This window comes from Triticum aestivum, chromosome 7A, assembly GCF_018294505.1.
Source record: "Triticum aestivum cultivar Chinese Spring chromosome 7A, IWGSC CS RefSeq v2.1, whole genome shotgun sequence".
NCBI lineage: Eukaryota > Viridiplantae > Streptophyta > Magnoliopsida > Poales > Poaceae > Triticum > Triticum aestivum.
Window position 1 is genome coordinate 10,721,613 of NC_057812.1, and position 4,136 is coordinate 10,725,748.

The 4,136-nt window shown below is 52.1% G+C and overlaps 2 protein-coding genes across 3 annotated transcripts in view; both read right to left on the reverse strand.

The window, feature by feature from the left end:
* LOC123150334 (uncharacterized) overlaps positions 1 to 1,274 on the reverse strand; it is an 8,341-nt gene extending 7,067 nt beyond the window's left edge. Inside the window, exon 1 of one of the 2 annotated variants that reach the window (XM_044570203.1) lies at positions 1,135 to 1,220. The gene's annotated coding sequence lies outside the window, so the exon portion shown is untranslated. Of the gene's footprint in view, positions 1 to 1,134 lie in introns of both variants that reach the window. The other variant, XM_044570202.1, reaches the window with a different exon arrangement.
* The window catches only part of LOC123150338 (eukaryotic initiation factor 4A-I), a 48,225-nt gene that overhangs the window by 8,964 nt on the left and 35,125 nt on the right, over positions 1 to 4,136 (reverse strand). The gene's annotated exons all lie outside the window — the stretch shown is intronic.

The following is a 4,136-nucleotide window of genomic DNA, read 5'->3' on the forward strand; positions in this document are numbered from 1 at the left end:
ACCGTGCTGCGATAGATACCATGTAGAGAGATAGGTTATGGGCTGTGCAATCGCAATTCATTGATCGGTGCACCAGGCACGTATATATGAGTACAGAGGTGGGCCACAACCTCAACTATACAAGAAAACAGGAGGTGGGCCCTACACGCACATATACACGTACACAATATACTCAACATTTTACATCGTTACCTTGTTGAAGGCAATGCTTAGATATGCTCGGACTGGTTTTTCAGGGTGAAAGCCAAGATTCTGGGCACAGATGGTTGGATCCTTTGAAGGTGGCTCTTGAGCATCGTTCCTTTTTTCAAGGCGTTGTTGTTGAAGAACCTCGTTGTTCGGGTGGTGGCATGAGATGATTGATTTAGATATGGTGTTATAGTAGTTTGCCGATTGCAGATCTAATCGCTTCGGTTTTTTTTCCTCGCCGACGGATAACTTTAGTTTTATATGACTTTGCTATTTGCCGGAGTTTCTGTGTGTGCATCCTAACTACGCAGAGACCGGGTGTATGCTCATTTTGTTCTGTATCATCTAGATGCTTCATTATGTGCCAATAAAATTCACGCTTTGTCGAAAAAGTTGACCTCATCGCTACTGTGAAGTTTTGGTGTACCGTGCAAGATTTTTTTTTCTTTTTATTTTTTAGAAGAGTGTTTTATATACATGTATTTCTGTAAATTAACTTTGAACACGTAGTGAGCTGAGATACTCAGAGATCGATTTGGTGTATTCTATTAGATTCTTGGGAAGACTTTGAATAAATCTATTGTTTTTCTGCATTTCATTCTTCACTCATGAGATGTATGGGCGAGCAGGATACACAAAATTGGCTTCTCGTGAAGGCAACTACAAATAACAAAGAAAAATGAAACCATTTCTTTTCATTACTCAATCTGATCCACTGTAATCAAGACTTTCACTATATCAGTAAAAATATCAATTTCATACAAACAAAACTATAGGATGGATGATGTTAATTTGTAAAATAAGTGTCGGGTGATTCAGAGAAGAAAACCTATGTATATATGAGAAGTAGTATAGTACCAAAACACTGGCCTGCAATAATATATCAGACGAAGAGGCAAAGGAATCAGCAGTAGACTCGAGGGAAGGGAAGGCAAACGCACTAACCTAACCGTCGCGTAGGTGCTCGTCAACGCACCTACAAGCGTTGGAGATGCCCTTAATCTGGGAATGAGCTTGAGCTTGGCTACACACCACACGTACTCTACTATATATAGCTAGAGCGTTGCATCATATATCTCTGAGTCTTCTCTGACTACTACCTTGTGGCTGGTGTTAACCTGGAAAGAATAAATTTGTGGTTGGGACTCATAATTCTGAACCACATGCATCATATCTCTTCTCTGACTACTACGTTGTCCTTGAGTTACAGATTTTTTCTTCTTCCCCATTTCTACTATATGTGCTTGCTGAGGACGTACGTCAGTCGTCCACACACATCATTAATCACACGACTTTTCCTTCTCAATTTTTTTTGCTCCGCTTGCCGATTCATCGTCCACAAGCTCATGACGCGTCTGTCTTGGAGACCATTCTTTCATCTTCCTCCCTCCTTCTAGAGTGTAGAAAGTACTCCCTCTTTCTCAAAATATAAAATGTTTTTGACTCTCATAGGTCTTAGCTAACACCTATAGACGACCCGTTACCACGTGCCTAGAAAAAGAATCAATATGTTTTTGTCTCCCTTTCCACATTTTCTTGCTTTTTTTGAGAAAACTTTCGATCTATTCATCTCCAATCATGACAGTATAACGAACACCAGAATAATAAAAATTACATCCATATTCATAGACCACCTAGCAACGACGACAAGAACTGAACCGAGGCAAAGGCGCGCCGCCGTCGTCACTCCTCCCTCGTCGGAGCCGGGAAAAACTTGTTGTAGTAGACAGTCGGAAAGTCGTCGTGGTAACGTCCTGTAGGACCAGAGCACCAGAACAACAACCGTTGCCGATGAAGAGTAGCATAGATCGGAAGGATCCAACCTAAAGACACACAAGGGCATTGAGGCCTGTAATTATCGACCTCCAAGGGATTGTAAGGAAGCCTGGCTCAGGAGCCCCGACCACCATTTCCACCGCTTCCTCAGCATTGCCATCCTCCATCTACACCGCTTTGTCATTGCCAGCATCCACCATATGCCCTCCTGGTCATCGTTGTGCAGAACAATGGTGGCCGGTGCCATCGCGATGGGCGCCTAGTTAGCAAGAGCTGTGACATACCTATACTTGGCCCATCTATAGCTCTTTGACCTAGGTCGGCTGACACGGCCTCATCCCCCGTCCACAGTCGTGTGTCCACTGCCATAGCGCATGAAGATGGTGGAGCATGAAGATTGGACCCACACATGAAGCTGGAGCATGAAGATGCTCAGCGTCAAGACCGGACACTGGCAGCGCAGCAAGGCATGCTAGCGAGCTGAGAGGGCTAGAGGGATTGTGGCATTCACGCGCACGGTAGTCATTCTCGCAACAATGGTAGCACCAAAGAGGATCTTTGTACCTGGTGCCTATGAGTGAAGCATCCGCAATACCTTCCAAACAGCCAAGCCGGGATGGGTGAGGGGGCAAAGAAGGGGCCGGTGATGCCGGACGGCGCAGATTGCACCGGGGCAACACCCCTTGCCAACCACCGCACGCCTCCTCGACGGCACGACTCAGCTGGGATTTACCGAAATAGGCTTACGGCCCGCTATATTGATATAGCAACCACCCGATACAACATTCCGATCAATGCTGGGGCAAACAGCACAGGCATGCCCAAAAGAAATAACAAGAGAAAATAAGAGAAGAAATGCCAACAATGCCGGATCAACGAAAGCTACGGCACAACGCGACCGCTGCGCCCACCGAAGATAACCACTACGCTCCAAAGCCACCGAGTAGCCATGTACCAAGCACCACCTTCAAGAAGGAATGCGACGATGACGACGCTGCTGCCAGGACGAATCCTAGAATTTCTCCCGGTACACGGAGGGTAGAGGGGGGAGAGGGTCACCCGACGCCCTTCAAGAAGGATGGCGGTGCCCGCAGGCGTCACCGCGTTGGTGCCGGCAAGACCCGACATGGATTTCTCCCGACCTCTCGCGCCCACCACCCAGGACCAACCTTCGGCTCCACCACACCCACCGCCCACCAACATGCGCCAACAGTCACGAGGACACCGCCGTGGTCTCACCACGGCCAACGAAGCGAGGCCGGCCGGATCCAAACGAGACACCCAAAGACAAGGACCGGCAGCACCGCAGCCACGAGGGAGGGAACAACCTCCACCGGCTTAGGCGGTAGCAGACCGGGCATAGCAGCAGAGGCACACCAGACCCCCTGTCCGGCCAGGCCAAGCGTGGGCCCGTGAAGCTCCGCCGCCGTGCTGCAGCAGTCGCGGCACAGCAGCCGCCGTCCCTGACGCGAGGAGCTCGCCGGAACCACCGAAGAATAGCCTACTGCGGCCACCCAGCAGGCCCGCCCCGACCCAGATCGGGCCCGTAGGGCCTAGATCTGGGCCAGCCCGGCGCCGCCGGCCGCCACAAGCCATGGGCCGTCACCGTCGCCAAGGGGCAACGCCTCCGCACCTCCGCCGTCCAGATCCGCGCCGGAATGCCGCCGGCCGAAGGGCTCCGCCACCAGGTCGCCCAAGCCGGGGTCCAGCGACGGGGGAAGAAGGAGGGCCGCCACCGCCGTACTGCGGGGTGCCACGCGGGCAACGCCCGGCCGCGCCCGCCGGTGGCAGCACTGAGGGGGAAGGGGGGCGGGGACTCGCGGGAAGGGGGAGGGGTGGGGAACCGCCCCGGTCGCCTCGCTCGGGGAGGGCGACACGGGGTGCACGAAGGGGTCTCCCGACTTGTTAGCTGGGATTTTGGTAGCCGACGGCGTCATCATTGCCAACTCCTCCTCGTCGATGTCGTCATCCTCGCATACGAGGGAGGCCGCGGCAGCTTCGGATCCGGTCATGGCACCTACAGCAGAGGTTCGACGGAACAGATCTGGGTAGCGATAGCAGGAAACACGCACCAGCGGCAAGCGGGGTCGCTAGAGCCCCATTCAACCATCTTGTTCCCTTGCTGGCTTGGGGAGTTGCTGGTCGTCACCGGATCTCCCTAGAGGTCGATG